This window comes from Rutidosis leptorrhynchoides, chromosome 3 (genome assembly GCF_046630445.1).
Source record: "Rutidosis leptorrhynchoides isolate AG116_Rl617_1_P2 chromosome 3, CSIRO_AGI_Rlap_v1, whole genome shotgun sequence".
In the NCBI taxonomy this organism is placed as follows: domain Eukaryota; kingdom Viridiplantae; phylum Streptophyta; class Magnoliopsida; order Asterales; family Asteraceae; genus Rutidosis; species Rutidosis leptorrhynchoides.
The window spans coordinates 122,701,031-122,726,044 of record NC_092335.1 but is presented as its reverse complement, the minus strand read 5'-3'; the positions used below and the strand labels follow the sequence as shown (position 1 = coordinate 122,726,044).

At 34.4% G+C, this 25,014-nt stretch overlaps 1 pseudogene; it reads left to right on the top strand.

The window, feature by feature from the left end:
• The first annotated feature begins 1,784 nt into the window (after positions 1 to 1,784).
• LOC139900340 (probable RNA-dependent RNA polymerase 1) lies at positions 1,785 to 24,325 on the top strand (annotated as a pseudogene).
• Positions 24,326 to 25,014: the final 689 nt, after the last annotated feature.

Here is a 25,014-nt window from a genome sequence, read left to right as displayed (position 1 = left end):
TATGCATATACATATACATATACATATGCATATACATATACATATACATATACATTTACATATACAGTTACATATACCTATACATATACTGACATATACACACATACAGATACATCCATACACACATATACACATACATACAGTGACCCATACATACATATACATATATACACATATATACACATACAGATACACTAACATAAAGATACAATAATGCGAATTAGGTTTTACCTCAATATCTGTCATCTTTGCCTGATGATCGATTTACGGTTTATCTGCAATTGATTGAATATGCAATGAATCAGGGTTGATGGTTCGTATCTAGGGTTTGTGGAGCGAAATTTTGTTAAAGTTGTAATTTGAATTGTGTGAACTCGCTATTTCAATGTCTTTTTGTATACTCGACCAACATTAAGGTCACCCTTGTTTTTTTGGGTCGAATATAGTGGTCGACCTATAACACATGGTAGTCGACCTTTCCAGTTATAAACGAAGGTCGACCACATTGAAATTTGTGGTGGTCGACCTGGTAAAGGGGTAGTCGACCCCTATGGTGGTCGACCTAATGGTGTAAATAGACAATTTTTTCGCAAAAAGTGTATTTTGTAATAAAACTTTATAAAAAATGTATTTTGGGGAATTTCCCAATGCAAAATTATGCTGTATTAATATGTAAACTTCTTTTGAGTGGGGTCAAAGTGGGATGTCAGGATGGGGTCATTTATTCAGAATACACAAACATATACCCACTAAATTAGAAAATACTAGATTACAATTTTTATTTTTATTTTTGGTTGGTGTCATTTGACCACCCCAAATACTATGTGGCTCCGCCACTGGACACGATCGGGTCGTATTAAACTTTTTTTTTTTGGAATTTGTAATGGGTTTTTATTTTTTTTATTTATAGGAATTGTAATAGTTTTTTTTTTAGAAATTTGTAATGGTTTTTTTTTTCTTTTTTTTTAGAGGAATTTGTAATGTTTTAGTTTATTAATAAAACTTTTATTTTTAGAATTTTAATTGTTATATATAAGTTAATAATATATAATGTAACAGTTTAGTGGTTGGTTAGTGATAAGAAGTAAGTGCTGATATGGGGCTAGTGTGGCAGTCAGTGATCCCATGACAGACCGTCTTGGTTAAGAATGGTCTTATGGAAAGGGTTAATGATATAGATAGTCAACCTTTAACGTTAGTTAACTAACAAAATAAACTGATAGAAGAATTTGTTATCTGTTAAGCTATAAAATTATTTTTCTTTACAGGCTGTTTAATTTTGTAATTTTGAAAAGATCCGTGAATTCAAGGGTTTGTTTAACGTTTGATCTAAGATTCAATTTGCGTCTACACATACTGAGAGACATCAGCAGCGTTTTGGACGAGTTTATCACCGCAAAGGAAAAGGCCAAGCAAGGTTTATAAGTCCAGGGGCCTAGATGTTAGTTTTATTATTTATTTATTTATTTTATTTTGAATTGTTAGAGTTATGGTAAGTTTATAATTCTCAATTTTAATAGTATAAGAATAAGGATTAAGGTATGTTTAGGATTGCAGGGCTATATAAAGAGCCTTAGGTTTAGGTTTAATATACACGTATTTACTTCTCGAATTGTAGACTTATTGTCAGGTTTTTTTTATTGCTTTTGAGTTTTAAAATAATAATTCGATAAGCGTTCTTGTCAATTGGTATTTAGAGCATTGTTTCTGGGCCATTGTTTCCTGATGTTCCAATAATTTTACTTTAATTTTCCAGATTTTCTAAAGAAAAAAATACAGGTACAATGGCAAACAACAACAACAAGCGGATTGAAAACTTGGAGGCTGAGTTGGCCCAAATTAAATCACTATTGGAGGAACTTAAGATTACACTGAAAATCGAGGTTGCTTCATCTATCAAACAACATCTGGTTGAGGCAGCAAAACAACAGAAACATGAAGCACAACTTCAAAGGAAGGATCTAACATCTATGATTAGAAAAGAGTTGCTTGAGTTAATGGAAACAATGGAGAATTCTGCAGCAGCAGAATCGAGTGGCTCTTTAACTAAAGAATCAAAAACCCGCCTGTTCGAACACCCTTCATACAGGTTTAAGACACCAGGGAACGCTAACCATCAACAAATCATCAATGGTGGTAGGCATGATTCTGAAGAGGAAAAAAATTTTAACGTGAACACGGGGCCAAAATATTTCAAGAAAAGGCTAAGATCTCCTACTATCTCGTTACATGATGCTGTTGTGTATGTTAAACGGGTTCAGATAACACCTTCAAAAGTGTATTTTTGTGGGCCTGAAGTTAATGTTTCCAATCGGGTTTTACGCCATTATGCGGAATATATCGATAACTTTCTTATTGTATCTTTTGTTGATGAGGAACTAGAGAAACTTTATTCAACCGAATTATCCTCATGTCTGATTAGTCCAAACGGGGATACCAGAACTGCCATCTATAAACGGATTCTGAAGGTTCTTAGAGACGGTATCATTATCGGTGAAAAGAAGTTTGAGTTTCTCGCTTTCTCGTCAAGTCAATTACGTGATAACTCTCTTTGGATGTTTGCTTCAACTGACAGAGTTAACGCTACCGTTATCAGGGAATGGATGGGTGACTTTAGCAGTATAAAAAACGTTGCTAAATATGGTGCTAGACTCGGCCAATCTTTTGGTTCTTCACAAGAAAGCTTAAACGTTGAGGAAATTGAATGGCTTAAAGAAGTTGAATATGCAGATTTTGGTACTAAGTATGTTTTTTCTGACGGATGCGGGCTGATATCGGAATACTTTGCTACGAAGGTTGCCAATAAATGCGGTTATGATTATACTCCATCAGCTTTTCAAATTCAATACGGTGGGTACCAAGGTGTTGTGGCAATCGATCCAACTTCATATAAGGATATATCATTGAGACCGAGTATGTGCAAGTTTCAATCGGTTCACACAAAGCTGGATATACTTGGAATCAGTAAGTACGGGCCTTGTTACTTGAATCGCCAGCTCATCACACTTCTTTCGACCCTTGGGATTCAGGATTACGTCTTTGAAAAGAAACAAAAAGAAGCGGTTGAACTTCTAGATGCTGTTTTAAGGGACCCGTTGAAGGCACAAGAGGCGTTAGATTTGATGTCACCCCGGGAGTACAAAAACATTATGAAAGAAATGCTTTCGTGTGGTTATAACCCTAATTCAGAACCGTTTCTTTCAATGATGCTACAAGTTTTTCGTGCAACACAATTGTTTGAATTGTGTACTAAGACACAAATTTATATTCCTCAAGGAAGATCGATGATGGGATGTTTGGATGAAACAGGCATGATTGACTATGGTGAAGTTTTTGTCCAGTTTTCTAGTGCGCGATTTGGCTTTAAAGATTGCAAAATTGTTCAAGGGAAAGTAGTTGTTGCTAAATACCCATGTTTGCATCCTGGTGATGTGCGTGTTTTGAAGGCTGTTAATACTCGCCTATTACATCATATGGTGGATTGTGTTGTTTTTCCACGAAGTGGGCCAATGTATTAATAATAAATATATGTATGCTTTTTCATTCGTTATAAAAAAATAAAATAAAAAATATTTGGGCTTATATATATTTTTGTTCTACTTTGTCTGAAATTGAGTGTAGGCCTCAAAAGAACGAATGCTCGGGGAGTGATTTGGATGGAGATATTTACTTTGTTTGTTGGGACCCTGATCTAATTCCACCTAAGCAAATCGACCCGATGGATTATACCCCGGCGCCAACTACGCAACTGGATCGCGATGTTACAATAGAGGTATAAATGTTATTTTTGAGAGTATTTGGTTTGTTATTCTAGCACACTATGGGTATCAATAGGTAAATCCAACCCTCTAGCTCCCAATGCAAACACACGTTAGCTTATTTTATACCTTTATTTAGATCCTAAACTCACAATCCAAACTGTTTAAATGAGAATCAACCTTTGTTATACCAAAATGTTTAATGTTAATTTATACTTTGTTTGTTAAGACCCTGATTTATTATACCGTTATATCAAGAGCCAAGCTCACAATCCAAAAACAGTAGCTTAATTGCCATTCCCATTAACCAAACACACGTTAGAGAGCCAACTTGAGGTGACCCAAACACATATACAGTAGTTAGTCAACCACCCGTTTTGCCACATGTTAAAATACAATGCAAATTTAGAATAATATGGAATTAGTATATGTATATGGGTAAAATATCTAGATATTAATATGTATATGAAAAATATCTAGATATTAAAATGTAAAGAAAAATCTAGATATTTATGTGTGTAAGAAATATCTAGATATTTATATGTATAAAAATATCTAGATATTTATATATATCCATGGAAATATCTAGTTTCTAGAAACTTCCATGGAGTAGTATAAATAAGGGTGAAGATTTCATTTGTAGAGTGTGAAGTAAGTTGTGTGAAGTTGTGAGAGTGAAGTAAGAAGTGAAGTGTGAAGTAGAGAAATAAGTTGTAAGAGTGAAGTAGAGAAGAAGAGAGTTGTGAGGAAGTAAGAAGAGTGTGAGTTAGAGAAGAGAAAGCTTGTAAGTAATATTGTAATTGTATTCTAATATAAGTGTTCTTTGTTAAGTTTCCCGGTTAAGTCTTAGTTTGTGTTTAAGTTCTTAGTGCACTTGTGTTGTTCTTATTATATGGTCGGCTCTGCCGCCTAAGTGATATATGGTCGGTTATACCGCCTGAATGATATATGGTCGACACTGTCGCCTCACTATTATTGTGCACTAAGGATTCATAAAATTAAAGGCTAACCAACGTCAAAGTGTTGGTGTAGTGAGTGAGTATAACCTAGGTCCTCTATAGTGGGTGTGTTGGGCTCGTCGAAGCTTCCAACAAGTGGTATCAGAGCGGGTCGTTCGGTACCATTGCTAGTAGAGGTACTCATCGGTAAACGTTGGACGTTTACATCGTCTTGTTGACACCAAGGCCCTAAGGGAGATTCTGTCAGAGCACAGTTAGGAACTGTGAAAGCTCATTGGTCTGGGACCAAGCTTATTGGACGTTGGACGTCATAATGGCAGATCTTGCAAGTACGAGCAGTGGAATCAAGAGTCTCAATAACCACAACTATGGTTATTGGCGGACCTGTATAGAATCCTACCTACAAGGACATGATTTATGGGAAATAGTTGCTGGCAGTGACACAAAGCCTCCACGAAAGAAAATGCCGAAGCCTTGAGAAAATGGAACATCAAGGCCGGGAAGGCTTTATTTATATTGAAGGCTACAATCGAGGAGGATCTATTGGAGCACATTCGTGAGGAGAAAACACCAAAGGCCGCTTGGGAAACTTTTGAAAAATTATTTTCAAAGAAGAATGAAGCACGCCTCCAGCTCTTGGAAAATGAGCTTGTGGGTATCTCACAAGGAAGTCTATCTATTTCTCAATATTTTACCAAGGTGAAATCTGTTTGTCGTGAGATATCTCAACTTGCTCCTGAAGAGAAAGTGAGTGATGCAAGGATGAAGAGAATTATCATCCACGGCTTAAGATCCGAGTATAATGGATTTATAGCCGCTGTGAGAGGATGGCCTACTCAACCATCATTAATAGAGCTGGAGAATTTATTGGCTAATCAAGAGGCATTAGCCAAGCAGATGAATGAAGTAACCATAAAAGACGGAGAAGATGCACTCTTTGAAATGTCCCGTTCTTATTGATTAAAAACGTTCCATATTAATTGATTTCGTTGCGAGGTTTTGACCTCTACATGAGACGTTTTTCAAAGACTGCATTCATTTTAAAACAAACCATAACCTTTATTTCATCAATAAAGGTTTAAAAAGCTTTACGTAGATTATCAAATAATGATAATCTAAAATATCATGTTTACACACGACCATTACATAATGGTTTACAATACAAATATGTTACAACAAAATAAGTTTCTTGAATGCAGTTTTTACACAATATCATACAAGCATGGACTCCAAATCTCGTCCTTATTTAAGTATGCAACAGCGGAAGCTCTTAATAATCACCTGAGAATAAACATGCTTAAAACGTCAACAAAAATGTTGGTGAGTTATAGGTTTAACCTATATATATCAAATCTTAATAATAGACCACAAGATTTCATATTTCAATACACATCCCATACATAGAGATAAAAATCATTCATATGGTGAACACCTGGTAACCGACATTAACAAGATGCATATATAAGAATATCCCCATCATTCCGGGACACCCTTCGGATATGATATAAATTTCGAAGTACTAAAGCATCCGGTACTTTGGATGGGGTTTGTTAGGCCCAATAGATCTATCTTTAGGATTCGCGTCAATTAGGGTGTCTGTTCCCTAATTCTTAGATTACCAGACTTACTAAAAAGGGGCATATTCGATTTCGATAATTCAACCATAGAATGTAGTTTCACGTACTTGTGTCTATTTTGTAAATCATTTATAAAACCTGCATGTATTCTCATCCCAAAAATATTAGATTTTAAAAGTGGGACTATAACTCACTTTCACAGATTTTTTTTACTTCGTCGGGAAGTAAGACTTGGCCACTGGTTGATTCACGAACCTATAACAATATATACATATATATCAAAGTATGTTCAAAATATATTTACAACACTTTTAATATATTTTGATGTTTTAAGTTTATTAAGTCAGCTGTCCTCGTTAGTAACCTACAACTAGTTGTCCACAGTTAGATGTACAGAAATAAATCGATAAATATTATCTTGAATCAATCCACGACCCAGTGTATACGTATCTCAGTATTGATCACAACTCAAACTATATATATTTTGGAATCAACCTCAACCCTGTATAGCTAACTCCAACATTCACATATAGAGTGTCTATGGTTGTTCCGAAATATATATAGATGTGTCGACATGATAGGTCGAAACATTGTATACGTGTCTATGGTATCTCAAGATTACATAATATACAATACAAGTTGATTAAGTTATGGTTGGAATAGATTTGTTACCAATTTTCACGTAGCTAAAATGAGAAAAATTATCCAATCTTGTTTTACCCATAACTTCTTCATTTTAAATCCGTTTTGAGTGAATCAAATTGCTATGGTTTCATATTGAACTCTATTTTATGAATCTAAACATAAAAGTATAGGTTTATAGTCGAAAAAATAAGTTACAAGTCGTTTTTTGTAAAGGTAGTCATTTCAGTCGAAAGAACGACGTCTAGATGACCATTTTAGAAAACATACTTCCACTTTGAGTTTAACCATAATTTTTGGATATATTTTCATGTTCATAATAAAAATCATTTTCTCAGAATAACAACTTTTAAATCAAAGTTTATCATAGTTTTTAATTAACTAACCCAAAACAGCCCGCGGTGTTACTACGACGGCGTAAATCCGATTTTACGGGGTTTTTCGTGTTTCCAGGTTTTAAATCATTAAGTTAGCATATCATATAGATATAGAACATGTGTTTAGTTGATTTTAAAAGTCAAGTTAGAAGGATTAACTTTTGTTTGCGAACAAGTTTAGAATTAACTAAACTATGTTCTAGTGATTACAAGTTTAAACCTTCGAATAAGATAGCTTTATATGTATGAATCGAATGATGTTATGAACATAATTACTACCTTAAGTTCCTTGGATAAACCTACTGGAAAAGAGAAAAATGGATCTAGCTTCAATGGATCCTTGGATGGCTCGAAGTTCTTGAAGCAAAATCATGACACGAAAACAAGTTCAAGTAAGATCATCACTTGAAATAAGATTGTTATAGTTATAGAAATTGAACCAAAGTTTGAATATGATTATTACCTTGTATTAGAATGATAACCTACTGTAAGAAACAAAGATTTCTTGAGGTTGGATGATCACCTTACAAGATTGGAAGTGAGCTAGCAAACTTGAAAGTATTCTTGATTTTATGAAACTAGAACTTTTGGAATTTATGAAGAACACTTAGAACTTGAAGATAGAACTTGAGAGAGATCAATTAGATGAAGAAAATTGAAGAATGAAAGTGTTTTTAGGTGTTTTTGGTCATTGGTGTATGGATTAGATATAAAGGATATGTAATTTTGTTTTCATGTAAATAAGTCATGAATGATTACTCATATTTTTGTAATTTTATGAGATATTTCATGCTAGTTGCCAAATGATGGTTCCCACATGTGTTAGGTGACTCACATGGGCTGCTAAGAGCTGATCATTGGAGTGTATATACCAATAGTACATACAACTAAAAGCTGTGTATTGTACGAGTACGAATACGGGTGCATACGAGTAGAATTGTTGATGAAACTGAACGAGGATATAATTGTAAGCATTTTTGTTAAGTAGAAGTATTTTGATAAGTGTCTTGAAGTCTTTCAAAAGTGTATGAATACATATTAAAACACTACATGTATATACATTTTAACTGAGTCGTTAAGTCATCGTTAGTCGTTACATGTAAATGTTGTTTTGAAACCTTTAGGTTAACGATCTTGTTAAATGTTGTTAACCCAATGTTTATAATATCAAAAGAGATTTTAAATTATTATATTATCATGATATTATGATGTACTAATATCTCTTAATATGATATATATACATTAAATGTCGTTACAACGATAATCGTTACATATATGTCTCGTTTCAAAATCATTAAGTTAGTAGTCTTGTTTTTACATATGTAGTTCATTGTTAATATACTTAATGATATGTTTACTTATCATAATATCATGTTAACTATATATATATAACCATATATATGTCATCATATAGTTTTTACAAATTTTAACGTTCGTGAATCACCGGTCAACTTGGGTGGTCAATTGTCTATATGAAACCTATTTCAATTAATCAAGTCTTAACAAGTTTGATTGCTTAACATGTTGGAAACATTTAATCATGTAAATATCAATCTCAATTAATATATATAAACATGGAAAAGTTCGGTTCACTACACTCTTCACCAATAAGAAGAAAGCAACATCTCGAAGACAAGATGCGATGAAAGAAAGTCAGGCATATGGATAGAAGAGTCACCCAAAGTCAAAAGGCAACGCTTCCGGGGGAGCTCGGGGAGCTCAACAAGGAAGAAGAGATCATTGCCAACAACATGGAGAAAATGATAAGAGAAAGAATGGTGAATGCTTCAATTGTGGCAAGAAGGGTCATTTTGCTCGAGATTGTAAATTCCCCAAAAGGCGAACTTTTGAAGGAAATGTGGCCACCGCAAGAGATGAGAAGAAAGAGGTCACATTTGAAGCAACCATTAATGAGGAAACATGGGATGCAGAAGCTGGACTCTCTGTTGAAGCTGACATAGATGATCAAGCTCTTACAACAACTTTAAAGTCAAAAATAAACTACAAAGATGATTGGATCATCGATTCTGGGTGCTCAAATCATATGACCAATGATCGGACGAAGCTACAAGAAATGGAGGATTACAAAGGAAAGAGAGTCGTGTTGACAGCCGAAAATTCAAGGTTGTCTATTTCTCACATTGGAAAGATAATAATTCCAAATGAAGGCGACTCTCATAAGCTCCAACTCGAGAAGGTGTATCTTGTCCCTGGCCTAAAGAAGAATTTACTATCAGTACCACAATTGACAGCAGAAGGGAATTATGTGCTCTTTGGACCAGAAGATGTGTCCGTATTCAAGAGAGTGAAGGTGGTTGGCAATCCAATTATGCAAGGAAGAAGAATAGAGTCGGTCTATGTACTATCTGCTAAAACAACATATGTGGATAAGACTCGGAAGAATGAGACGGCTGATCTTTGGCATGAACGTCTTGGGCATGTGGGCTACAACAAGTTAAAGGAGATGATGGTGAAACACATAGTAAATGGGCTTCCTCAAATTGATATCCGAACAGATACAATATGTGCTGGATGTCAATTTGGAAAAGCTCATCAATTGCCATTCAAGGAGTTACAACATCAGTCCAAGACACCACTAGAGCTCATACACTCAGGCGTCTTTGGCCCAGTGAAACAAACATCACTTGGAGGAATGAAGTATATGGTGACATTCATTGATGACTTCTCAAGGTATGTCTGGGTTTACTTCATGAAGGAAAAGTCGGAGACTTTTTAGAAGTTTAAAGAGTTCAAGAAGAAGATAGAAAGTGAGCTCAATAATAAGATTAGGTGCTTACGCACAGATAATGGATGAGAATATTTATCAACCGAGTTCAATATCTATCTTGAGAAGCACAAGATCAGAAGGCAATTGACTTGCCCCAATACCCCACAACAGAATGGAGTGGCAGAATGCAAGAATCGTCACCTTGTTGAAACTTGTCGAAGTATGCTTCATGGTAAGAATGTACCAGGAAGATTTTGGGCCGAATGTATGAGGACGGCATCATACGTGATTAATAGGCTTCCACAAACCAAGTTGGGGTATATTTCACCATATGAAAGATTATGGAAGATCAAGCCAACCGTCAACCATCTCAAGGTTTTTGGATGTGTATGCTACGTCTTCGTGCCAGATCATCTCCGAAGCAAATTTGATAAGAAGGCAATTCGGTGCATTTTTGTCGGTTATGATGAATCAAGAAAAGGATGGAGATGTTGTGATCCAAATACTGGAAAGTGCCATACTTCAAGAAATGTGGTATTTGATGAAGCTTCTTCATGGTGGTCACCTCAAAAGATAGAGCTTCCAGAACAAGGTTGCAAAATACGTGAGACGGGGTCGAGACGGTCGGGTTCTAAAAAGGTCGAGACGTTCGAGACGGGGTCGAGACGGGGGTCGAGACGGACGTTGACCAAAATTGACTTCTAAATATATAAGTATATAAATGTATATATGTGTACATATTTTAAAGTCAAAAACTTTAATTGACTAATTTGTACTCATAATTGCTATCACCGTTAATATAATACAGAAAATTTAAACTAAAATACGACAAATTTGACCGATTTTACCGACTTTCTGGCTTTTCCAAATTTTGAGAGACTTTGACCTGATTTTTTTTCAACTTTGACCCGAATTTTGACCGTTGATTGTCATATTAGACGGTTTTCTTCAAGACGGGACGGGCTAGTCACCAAAACGTCGCAACGGGCGTCGAGACAGCTCGAGACGGGGTGTTTTGCAACAGAGTTCCAAAATCTCATGGATTAGAAGAAGTTCCAGAAGAAAAAGAAGAACCTAAAGAGCAGATATTGGATCCAATAAAAGAAGGAGAAGGGTCGTACTCTAAGAAAAAGAGTCCATGGAAAACTCGTGTACATCAATCTATATCCGAGGAGGTTCGTCCAAGCCAAAAGAAAGTCGAGGAGCATGCACAAGAATTAAGGAGGTCAACAAGGCCGAGACAACCTAATCCAAGGTATGCCAATGCTGCTCATGTGGATGAATCAATACCTATTGAGCCTTCTACTTATGAAGAAGCAGCGCAAAATCGAGAATGGTAGAAAGCGATGGAAGGAGAAATTAATGCACTAAAAGAAAACCAGACATGGAGTTTAGTTCCAAAGCCAAAAGATGTAAAACCAATATCTTGTAAATGGGTTTACAAGGTAAAGACTCGATCAGATGGCTCCATTGAAAGGTATAAAGCTCGACTTGTTGCTAGAGGTTTTTCTCAACAATATGGGCTGGATTATGAAGAAACGTTTAGTCCAGTGGCGAAGATCACAACAATTTGAGCTCTACTAGCTTTGGCCGCTAGCAAATCTTGGAAGCTGTGGCAGATGGATGTCAAGAACGCTTTCTGATAAGGCTAAAAAGGAACATATATTTCATAGCAAAATCCCCCAAGAAAGACAAGATTTTAGTTGCAATTGTTCCATTTTCAAGTAATATTCGTTTATTTTAAATAAGTGCGAAGACAAAAGGCGAAAACGACGAATTGAAGACACAAAGGTCCAAAAAGCTCAAAAGTACAAGATACAATCAAAAAGGTTCAAATTATTGATGAGGAACGTCTAAAAATGACAAGAGTACAAGTTACAAAACGCAAAGTACAAAATATAAAATTGTACGCAAGGACGTTCGAAAATCCGGAACCGGGACCAGAGTCAACTCTCAACGCTCGACGCAACGGTGTAAAAATTACGAGTCAACTATGCACAAGAATAAAATATAATATTTAAATAATTCATAATAAGAATAATATTAAATAATAAAAAGTTGTTAATTGAGCATAGTTCAGGGGTCATAAGTGAAAATTCAATTTCTAAATTCGCCTATAAAAGGCTTTGTAATCGTAATGTAAAAACACACCTTTTTCTATCTTTTTCTTATTTATCAATATCAATTATCAATATCTATATTCTATATCTCTATCATAATGTTAACTTAATAAGATATAACAATAATCTTAATTTTAATTTTAAATTATGATAATAATAAGATTTATGATAGAGATCGTTTGAGTGTGTAAGTCGAAATTCTGCCCGTGTAACGCTACGCGATTAATCACCACTGTAAGCTATGTTCTTCCTTTTTAAATTAATGTATCGTAACTAAGTTATTATTATGCTTATTTGAGCCGAAGTAATCGTGATGTTGGGCTAAAATATTAAGAAGGGGTTATTGAACTTTGGACCATAATTAAGGTTTGGGCAAAAGACCGACACTTGTAGAAATTGAACTACTGACTATTAATAGATGAGGGGTATTGTCTAATTGAGTGACAACTCATTGGAGTCTGTCGAACCTATCTTCAAATTAATTAACCTAATAATTAATAATGATTATGGTTGTCCTATTTAGTGATGTTCATATGGAATCTGTTATAATCATTTAATTAATCAATTGGGTTGGGTAATTGATTATTCATTCTGATCAAGTGGATGAATTAATATTCATAAACTAATTAAAACAGGGGTGGATTACGTACAGTGATAACTGGTGTAATTGTTGACAGAAGTGATAACTGCGTCACAGTTTAAATCCTTAATCAGTTGGAATATTTGACTTCGGGTATAAGGGTAATTTGACGAGGATACTCGCACTTTATTTTTATGACCGATGGACTATTATGGACAAAAACCAGATAGACGTATCAAATAAACCAGGACAAAGGACAATTAACCCATGGTAATAAATTAAAATCAACACGTCAAACATCATGATTACGGAAGTTTAAATAAGCATAATTCTTTTATTATATTTCTCATCGTATCTTTATTTACTGTCATTTTATTACTCGCAATTTTATTTACTGTCATTTTATTTATTGTCATTATTTTACGCACTTTAATTATCGTCATTTATCTTTACGCTTAAAATATAGAATCGACAAACCGGTCATTAAACGGTAAAACCCCCCTTTTATAATAATATTACTACTTATATAATTATATATATTTTGTATAAATATAGTTAAAAATATAGTAAGTATCACCAGCTCCCTGTGGAACGAACCGGACTTACTAAAAACTACACTACTCTACGATTAGGTACACTGCCTATAGTGTTGTAGCAAGGTTTAGGTATATCCCATCCGTAAATTAATAAAACTTGTGTCATATTTTGTAGTATTTTGTATTAAAAATAATACTATTTCGTACACCCCGCTGCACACATCAAGTTTTTGGCGCCGCTGCCGGGGAGCGCTAAAACGCTATATTTTTAATTATAATAATATTGAAATAAAATATAATAATATAATAATATTGAAATAGAATATAATAATATAATAATATTTTAGAATCAAAATTTGATACGTAAAGTTTTAAAAAGTCGTATTTATTAAATACTTCAGGGGTATATTATGTAACTTATAATTAATAATTTCTATCATGTCGCTTTCATGTGAATAGTAAATTAATTAATTTATTTTCATTTACTATTCATGAATAGTAAATGAATTAAAAAAAAAAGTTTTGAAAAAAAATTTATAATCATAAAAAAAGTATTAATTTGTAAAAAAAATCATTTTTAAAAAAAAAAAAAAAAATTGTAAAAAAAAAACGTTTTTTTTTTAGAAAAAAAAATTCGTTTTTAAAAAAAAAACGTAAAAAAAAAAATTATTAAAAAAAAATATATTTTTTTAAGATTTTGTCTATAAAAAAAAAATGTTTTTTTTTTTTAGTTTTATTACCTTTAGATTTTTAGACTATAGTCGCAACTTTTAGTATTAAGTTTAGTTTTGCCATAGTTATTTTTACTTCTAGAATTTTTAGGCTTTGCCGTAAAATCCCTTAAGTGCTTATTCCTTAGATTAAGTTTTAGGTGCTTTAGAATTTTACGACGCCGTATTTCGCACTACTTTCTTATTTTTATTTTTCGACGCCTATTTTTCGACCTTTTTATTTTTCGACCTTTTTCGACGCGCAATCTTTTTCTTTCTTATTTCTCGCCATTCTAGTTTTTAGGACTTAGATTTTTTTCTACTTCTTCTCTAAATTTCTTAAAATTACGAAAATTTATTTTAAGTGGTTAAATTGATAGACATCAAAATTTTCTGGTTCGTAGTAATAGTTGGATTTGTACGTGGACCGGGTTATTGGAGCCAAACAGTACTCAATTATATTGAGACCAAACGAATCCTGCCCCTCTGCTGCATCTTTTGGCTATTCGAAACGTGGGCAAAATCAGAAAAGTCTATTGATTGGACAACTTATATAAGTTTTTCTTATTTTTATAAATAATAGGATACTCTGTGAATGCACCGAGCAAAACGTTCACCACCTTTCATACGTTCACCACCTGTAACTCGATCAAGACATCTAGCAAATATTGTCGCCGTTGATTTTTCTTTAGAATCGTCATCCAGTCGAACAAGAACTCCAACTCAAATTTCCGATAATCCATCTTTTGAACCCGACTTCACAATTAAGAACCCGGAGCATATTCAAGGACAATTCCAAGATCTTGAACCACTAATTATTCCTCCTGAGCCACAAACCATTAAATCAGAATCCTCTAGTGATTCGTATTCAACAAATTCAATTATGGAAGTAACGGAACCTCTAAGTATGGAAGATCGAATGAGAGCCGCACGCACGGGCCAAGGTCACGCCATTATTAAGCCAGAAGTTAATGCGCCAGATTATGAAATCAAAGGACAAATTCTACACATGGTAACTAACCAATGCCAATTCAGTGGTGCACCGAATGAAGATCCTAATGAACACCTTCGTACGTTTAAAAGAATTTGTACACTATTCAAAATCCAAGAAGTGGAAGATGAGCAGATCTATCTCATGTTGTTTCCCTGGACTTTAAAGGGAGAAGCCAAAGATTGGTTAGAATCGTTACCTGAAGGGGCGATTGACACATGGGATGTTTTAGTTGAAAAATTTCTTAAACAATTCTTTCCGGCATCCAAAGCCGTAAGACTTCAAGGAGAAATTGTTACGTTCGCGCAAAAGCCAAACGAAACTCTATATGAGGCGTGGACAAGATTCGGAAGGATGTTGAGAGGATGTCCTCAACACGGTCTAGATACTTTTCAAATAGTGCAAATCTTCTATAAAGGCGTAGACATCGCTACAAGAAAAGACATCGACATAACAGCTGGTGGTTCCATCATGAAGAAAACCGCAACTGAAGCTTACAAAATTATTGATAATACAGCCTCCCACTCTCATGAGTGGCACCAAAAAAAAGATATCGTTAGATCATCTAAAGCAGCTAGAGCCGATTCTAGCCATGACTTTGATTCCGTTTCAGCAAAAATAGATGCTTTCGAAAGACGAATGGAAAAGATGAATAAAGATATTCACGCAATACGAATCAGTTGTGAGCAATGCGGTGGACCACACTTAATGAAAGACTGTCACATTGAACAAACGATGGAACAACGTGAGAATGTTGTCTACATGAACCAAAGGCTGGAAAATAGTTATCAGAATAATTATCAACCGCCAAGGCCAAACTTCAATCGAAATCAAAACATTCTTTACAATCCAAAAGGACCCGACAATAACTCGTATAACCAACAAGGTCCGAATAACCAACCAACTCAAAATAACACTTTCAATCAACAAAGACCTGGCTTGTATAAACCACCACAACAAACCGACGAGAAGAAGTCAAATCTGGAAGAAGTGGTATTTAAGCTAGTTGAATCTCAAACACAATTTATTGAAACTCAAACCCAAACGAATGAGAGGTTTGAGCAGTCATTTAGAACTCAACAAGCTTCCATTTTGAATCTAGAAAAACAAGTAGGTACTCTTGTTAGATTGATGAGTGAAAGGGAACAAGGAAAGCTACCGAGTAATAATGAAGTAAATCCTCGGAATGAAAATGTTAACATGATATCAACAAATTCTGAAAAACCAATACCAGAAGATGGGAAAGTTTTAGATGTAAGTAACAATGAAGAAGTTACACCACCACCACCACCCGAGTATGTAAAGCCAGTGGTGGCACCATACAGACCACCCATCCCGTTTCCAAGAAAAGGAGTTGAGTATGAGCAAGTAATAGGTAATAAAGTTTGTGATACCTCTGGAAAGAAGAAGAAGAAGAATAAAAAAGTGCAAGAAACAAAAACAGTAGAAGTAAACCCGGTGAAGACAGTTCCACCAAATCCTCCACCTAGGGTAGGTGATCCGGGTGAATTTATTGTTCCTTGTCTACTTAGTGACTGTGTCATGTATGATGCACTAGCAGATTTAGGTTCAAGTGTGAGTGTTATGCCTCTTTCATTATATAAGAGATTAGGTGTAGGTGAGTTAACTCCAACGGATATGAGTGTTCGACTCCTTGATCAAACCATTAAGCACCCAGTTGGAATTGCTGACAACCTACCCGTTCAAGTAGGTAATTTAACCTTTCTAGTCGAATTCATTGTCATTGACATAGAAGAGGACTCAAACGTTCCTCTAATTTTAGGTCGACCATTCTTAGCGTCCACCGGGGCGTTATTTGATGTAAGAAAGGGTAGAATGACACTTAGTAATGATGAGAAATCGATCACCTTTATGATTCGACAGTCTAAATATCCACAAACCAAAACCGTTGAACCGACAAAAACGATTGGTAAGAACCATGTTGTTTTACCAACTCCAACGGTAATGCTTAATAATAATAAAACGCCTAAGTGTGGGGAAAATGAAGTAACACCTAATGATGACATGATAACAAAGAACTCCGTTGTTGATACGAAATTAAATGACCCCGTTATTAACAGTTCAATGAAGAAACTTTTTAAACGCGCTATCGATGCTAGAAGTAAGGGGAACTTTAAGTTATGTAACCGGTTAGTATCCAATCTGTCGCCTAAAGAAAAGGCGAAACTAGTTGAATTATGGGATTTCACAGAAGAAGCTAGGCAATGGCTTAAAGAAAAAGTCACAGATATGCAAGTTGATTATGGACCAAGAGAAATTGACAATGAAGTTAATCACAATTTTGACACCACAACTACTTAAGTGTGGGGAGATTCAAATGTTCTAACAAGAAAATGCTGTCTAGAGTTAGTTGTTCTGTTCTCGTGTAGTTCCGAGAATGGAATCCGATTGGTCTTTTCCGCTAGCAGACACTAAAGAACTAGTTTTCTCCCTCCATTCTGAATTTTTGTTTTGTAGGTTTTTTTTTATGAAATTAATATGCATTTTAATTTAAGTTTTTAAAAACAAAATTTACTTTAATTCATTAAGTTGAAAAAATGATTTCTAAAATTCGTCGTGAGTTGAAGACTAGGTCATTAAGCCGAAATTACTTTACCCGAGGGCGGGGCGACAAATTTTGTTATCATTATTTTTAATTTTATTGATTTAAAGTATGCCAAAAATATTATACTTTATAAATTTTTGAAAAGTGGGGTTATAAACCAAACTTCAAAAAAAAAAAAAAAAATATATATATATATATATATATATATATATATATATATATATATATATATATATATATATATATATATATATATATATATATATATATATATGTTTGTATTTTATCTTATGTACACAACAGGGTAAAACAGCGCACTTTCAAAGACTGTCATTAAGTTCAACAAAAAGCTACTAATTTTGATGACAAGGCGCAAAATATCAAATGTGATGTAAAATAATATGCTTACAAACTGGGTATTTTTAATCACTTTTCTACACTAATCACCCTCATGAATTTATAATTATAGTCTGATTTCATGCAAATGAGGGCATTGCATGATCTCAAGTGTGGGGAAGGGTTATAAATTCTCTCGGGTTTACACTTAGTTTATTTGCCAAATTTTGTGAAAATTTGAAAAATTTTCAATTAAATGAATTTAAAATCATGTTTATACATATTTATGAACGGTGAAAACTAGGTGATAATACCGAAATTATCGTTACCTCGGAAAGGACATAAATTGAGAAACACCCTAAAACGCTTGAATTCATTTAAAATGAAATAGAAGAAAATAAAAAGGCAAAGAAAGAAACTAAGTGTGGGAAGAATGTACCAAGTTATTCAATTTAAAACATATATCACATATTTTTGTACAAGATTATTACAGGTACTTTTGTTTTGGACGATTTTAATCAGTTTTACCCGATTTACTGTAAGAAAGATGGATCTACACGATGAATCAATTCCATCATTAAAAGGAAGTAAAGTCTTCCGAAAAAGACACGCGCTTCTTGATTTAGGTCATGAAGTTGTCGTCTAGACCAGCTGTAGGTTGACGAAAAATCTAGAAAAGTCATCTCTAAAATCAGCAGGAAATCCACGGACCTCAGCATCAAACAGGGTCGCCATGTGGTCAGATTTATCCTAACCATGAGAAGAATTTATCTCGTACAATGGGGGGGCACCGTGCAAATTAGCTTGATAAGACTAATGAATCAGATCCCCAGAAAGGATAATCTCCTTAAAGATTAAAAATCAGCTTTTAAGACTGATATTACTCAATCCTTGAGATTGACCTTAAAGATTGAGAATTCAAACTCATGGAATTCAATGATATCTAAACTCGAGCTTGAACGAGAAAATATTTTGATCAAAAATACAAACCGATTTGTTTTCTGAAAACCCATTTTCAATGCGTTCATTACCATTGAACGTAAAATCCTAGGAATTCACCTGGAATTCATTAGGTCACCTGAACCAAATCGGGTGTCAACCATAAGAGGTGGTTGCATAGCATGGTCGGAGACAGGACCTTGTGCCAGACCGAAAAATCATAGGATGATCTTTACTATCGCTCCTACCAAGGATAGTTCTAGCATCCGACACGTTAAAAGACCATAATCATCTGCATGTCACGGGACATTGCCTTAACAGTTTCTTGTTCATCGCTTTCCTTTACAACCGGACGGTAGTTTACCGAAAGATAATATACGGAACAAGTAAACTGGATGTGTACTTTCCGATACCGGGATAGCAGTGGATTACACGAACCTAAAAGTTTTAGCCAAAATATTGATCCACAAATATATTTTGCAACACCGATGATGGATCAAATCAGAAAACTTGTCTAGGGTAAAATCTAGCTTGAATTTTCAAAAGATCAAATGTTTTCATAAAGATCCAATTTCCTTAAAGGATCTAAATTTTTATAGTCATGTGGGACTGTAAACCGCCTTTCAAATGTGCACTTTGCTTTGGAAACCGAAAGTAAATCGGCTATTTGATTGCAAGTGTCGTTGTCCTAAACCCAAGGCAACTGTGGATGACACACCCACCTTTAACCATATCGTTACTATCATTGTTTATATCGCTCTATCAAAATCACTGATGTACAAAGTGTGAAGAATAAAGAAGTGATTCGTGTGATGTATTATATTATTTCAAGACTGTATTGCTTGAGGACAAGCAACGCTCAAGTGTGGGGATATTGATAAGGCTAAAAAGGAACATATATTTCATAGCAAAATCCCCCAAGAAAGACAAGATTTTAGTTGCAATTGTTCCATTTTCAAGTAATATTCGTTTATTTTAAATAAGTGCGAAGACAAAAGGCGAAAACGACGAATTGAAGACACAAAGGTCCAAAAAGCTCAAAAGTACAAGATACAATAAAAAAGGTTCAAATTATTGATGAGGAACGTCTAAAAATGACAAGAGTACAAGTTACAAAACGCAAAGTACAAAATATAAAATTGTACGCAAGGACGTTCGAAAATCCGGAACCGGGACCAGAGTCAACTCTCAACGCTCGACGCAACGGTGTAAAAATTACGAGTCAACTATGCACAAGAATAAAATATAATATTTAAATAATTCATAATAAGAATAATATTAAATAATAAAAAGTTGTTAATTGAGCATAGTTCAGGGGTCATAAGTGAAAATTCAATTTCTAAATTCGCCTATAAAAGGCTTTGTAATCGTAATGTAAAAACACACCTTTTTCTATCTTTTTCTTATTTATCAATATCAATTATCAATATCTATATTCTATATCTCTATCATAATGTTAACTTAATAAGATATAACAATAATCTTAATTTTAATTTTAAATTATGATAATAATAAGATTTATGATAGAGATCGTTTGAGTGTGTAAGTCGAAATTCTGCCCGTGTAACACTACGCGATTAATCACCACTGTAAGCTATGTTCTTCCTTTTTAAATTAATGTATCGTAACTAAGTTATTATTATGCTTATTTGAGCCGAAGTAATCGTGATGTTGGGCTAAAATATTAAGAAGGGGTTATTGAACTTTGGACCATAATTAAGGTTTGGGCAAAAGACCGACACTTGTAGAAATTGAACTATTGACTATTAATAGATGAGGGGTATTGTCTAATTGAGTGACAACTCATTGGAGTCTGTCGAACCTATCTTCAAATTAATTAACCTAATAATTAATAATGATTATGGTTGTCCTATTTAGTGATGTTCATATGGAATCTGTTATAATCATTTAATTAATCAATTGGGTTGGGTAATTGATTATTCATTCTGATCAAGTGGATGAATTAATATTCATAAACTAATTAAAACAGGGGTGGATTACATACAGTGATAACTGGTGTAATTGTTGACAGAAGTGATAACTGCGTCACAGTTTAAATCCTTAATCAGTTGGAATATTTGACTTCTGGTATAAGGGTAATTTGACGAGGATACTCGCACTTTATTTTTATGACCGATGGACTATTATGGACAAAAACCAGATAGACGTATCAAATAAACCAGGACAAAGGACAATTAACCCATGGTAATAAATTAAAATCAACACGTCAAACATCATGATTACGGAAGTTTAAATAAGCATAATTCTTTTATTATATTTCTCATCGTATCTTTATTTACTGTCATTTTATTACTCGCAATTTTATTTACTGTCATTTTATTTATTGTCATTATTTTACGCACTTTAATTATCGTCATTTATCTTTACGCTTAAAATATAGAATCGACAAACCGGTCATTAAACGGTAAAACCCCCCTTTTATAATAATATTACTACTTATATAATTATATATATTTTGTATAAATATAGTTAAAAATATAGTAAGTATCACCAGCTCCCTGTGGAACGAACCGGACTTACTAAAAACTACACTACTCTACGATTAGGTACACTGCCTATAGTGTTGTAGCAAGGTTTAGGTATATCCCATCCGTAAATTAATAAAACTTGTGTCATATTTTGTAGTATTTTGTATTAAAAATAATACTATTTCGTACACCCCGCTGCACACATCACTTTCTTACATGGAGAACTTGACAAAGAAATTTATATGGAGCAACCAAGAGGCTTTGAGAACAAGTTCCATCCTGACCATGTCTGCAAATTAAAGAAAGCACTATACGGCTTGAAGCAGGCTCCAAGAGCTTGGTACGGGAAGATTGGCGAGTTCTTAGTACAAAGTGGTTTTACAGTTGCTCCTTCAGATTCTAGTTTATTTGTGAAACAAGATCAAGGAAAACTAGCCATAGTGCTAGTATATGTGGATGACTTAATCATCACGGGAGATCACTATGAGGAGATCCAAAGAACAAGAGAGAATCTGTCTATCAGATTTCATATGAAGGAGCTTGGAGAACTCAAACATTTTCTTGGACTCGAAATTGAGCAGAAAAGAGAAGGATTATTTCTGGGACAACAGAAATAGGCGCGAGATCTTTTACAAAAGTACGGAATGCTTAATTGCAAACCTATCTCAACTCCGATGGATCCGAATACAAAACTACGAGCAGATGAAGGAAAAAGTCTTCAAGATGTTACCATGTATCGAAAGATGGTTGGAAGTCTTATTTATCTCACATTAAGCCGGCCGGACATATCTTATGCAGTTGGAGTGGTTAGTCGATACATGAGCAATCCGAAGAAGCCTCACCTTGATGTTGTACGACGCATCTTAAGGTATGTTAAAGGCACTATTAACTTTGGTATTTTATACAAGAAATCAAAAGAATGTCACGTGACTGGATATTGTGACGCCGATTATGCTGGAGACTATGATACACGACGGTCAACAACTGGATACATGTTTAGTCTTGGATCGGGAGTAATATCATGGTGCAGCAAGAGACAACCAACTGTATCCTTATCGAGCACTGAAGCAGAATATCGATCGGCTGCATCAGCAACACAAGAAATTACTTGGTTGAAGCAACTAATGGAAGATCTTCATCAATCAACAGATTATCAAGTAAATCTTCTTTGCGATAACCTATCAGCTATACGTCTAGCAGAAAATTCAGTCTTTCATGCGAGAACAAAATATATAGAAGTGCACTATCACTATGTTCGCGAAAAGGTTCTTGAAGGGGAGATCAAGATGGTGCCAACAAAGACAGATGAACAGGTTGCAGATATATTCACCAAGAGCCTAAGTAAACCGAAGTTTACAAAATTCAGAGAAGCACTTGGAATGGTCTGCAAGACATCGTTGGAAGAAAATTTGCATTGAGGGGGAGTGTTAAAATACAATGCAAATTTAGAATAATATGGAATTAGTATATGTATATGGGTAAAATATCTAGATATTAATATGTATATGAAAAATATCTAGATATTAAAATGTAAAGAAAAATCTAGATATTTATGTGTGTAAGAAATATCTAGATATTTATATGTATAAAAATATCTAGATATTTATATATATCCATGGAAATATCTAGTTTCTAGAAACTTCTATGGAGTAGTATAAATAAGGGTGAAGATTTCATTTGTAGAGTGTGAAGTAAGTTGTGTGAAGTTGTGAGAGTGAAGTAAGAAGTGAAGTGTGAAGTAGAGAAATAAGTTGTAAGAGTGAAGTAGAGAAGAAGAGAGTTGTGAGGAAGTAAGAAGAGTGTGAGTTAGAGAAGAGAAAGCTTGTAAGTAATATTGTAATTGTATTCTAATATAAGTGTTCTTTGGTAAGTTTCCCGGTTAAGTCTTAGTTTGTGTTTAAGTTCTTAGTGCACTTGTGTTGTTCTTATTATATGGTCGGCTCTGCCGCCTAAGTGATATATGGTCGGTTATACCGCCTGAATGATATATGGTCGACACTGTCGCCTCACTATTATTGTGCACTAAGGATTCATAAAATTAAAGGCTAACCAACGTCAAAGTGTTGGTGTAGTGAGTGAGTATAACCTAGGTCCTCTATAGTGGGTGTGTTGGGCTCGTCGAAGCTTCCAACACCACATGTAGTTGGTTACTAAGGTTTACTGCATAATACAAGAAACAGATGCCCACTTTTTTTTTTCTTTTTTCTTTTGTGAATCGTGTTATTTCTGTTATCTACTTCAGGAAGTGCAGGAGTTTCTTACAAATTATATAGTCAACGACAATATTGAAACAATCGCAAACGCCCACACAGTGTTTGCAGATCGAGAACCCGAAAAGGCAATGTCCAAAAATTGTGTAGAGCTTGCAAAACTCTTTTCAATCGCTGTCAACTTTCACAAAACGGGCGTCCCAGCAGAAATACCCGCACATCTTCATGTCAACGAGTATCCAGATTTCATGGAAAAACCAGACAAACCCACATACGACTCACAAAATGTAATCGGGAAGCTTTTTCGTAAAGTCAAAGACATCGCACCAATAGACATGACCCCAGTCAACCCTTTTACACGTGAGGTGGCAAGGCAGACATATGACCGAGACATGGAAGTAGACGGTTTTATGGATTATGTCGATGATGCGTTTGAATTCAAAACAGACTACGACTACAAATTGGGTAATCTAATGGACTACTACGGGATTAAAACCGGGGCGGAACTTTTAAGTGGTAGTATTTTGAAAATGTCGAATGGTGAGGCCGTTAGTTTGGCTTTGAAGTCTTTAAGGAAGGAAACTAGAAGCTGGTTTGAAAAAGGAAGAGGAGATGATGATATTTATGCAAAAGCGTCAGCTTGGTATCATGTGACGTATCATCCAGGTTACTGGGGCCCGTACAAAGAGGATATGTCACGTGGACATTTTCTGAGTTTCCCGTGGTGCCTTCACGACATATTAGTTGAAATCAAGAATCGAAAAGCAGCTCGCACATGGGAAACACGTTGATTCAGATTGGATTTAAAAGTAGTTCGGTACTACATTTAAGCTCTGTTTTTTTGCATCACTTTGGAAGTGTGGTCTTGTTTCTTATGGTTTGTTGCTTTTAAGTTTCGAGTATGTGTAAATATTTGTTGTTTGCTTTTGGTCCAGATGATGTTTAATGTAGTGTTTTGAATTATTTGTGTGGAATACAGGGAGTTTTTGTAAATTAATGATATAATAATTGTTTTAAACCGGGTGTGTTGATTTTGATGTTTAGTTGACTGTATATGATTGTTTAGCAGGGATGGATTTGGGCATGTTCTAAGTGTGTCGTCGTACATGACCCATAATTCATAGGGTCCCAAGAATAACCCAACATATATATTGTGAAAAATCGAAAGATGTTAGTACTCATTATATTATTAGTGCTACTGAATTTATTATTATACATATAAAAAATTTTATTTATAAAAGACCTTCTTTGTATTTTTTGAACACGGCCCATAATTTTAATTCAAGTTTGCACCAAATTATATTTAATTGGCCTTTTGGTATTATACCCAGTTGGTCACATCTATAAACTCTTATTTATAGGTAAGCCTACTATATAACATTTGTGCCAATACATAATATGCTAACTACTACACTTTCACTACCAAGTTTACTATGTGAAGAAGACCATCCCTCTTTAAATGAAGTGAAACTCAAAATTTTATCACAATTTACATT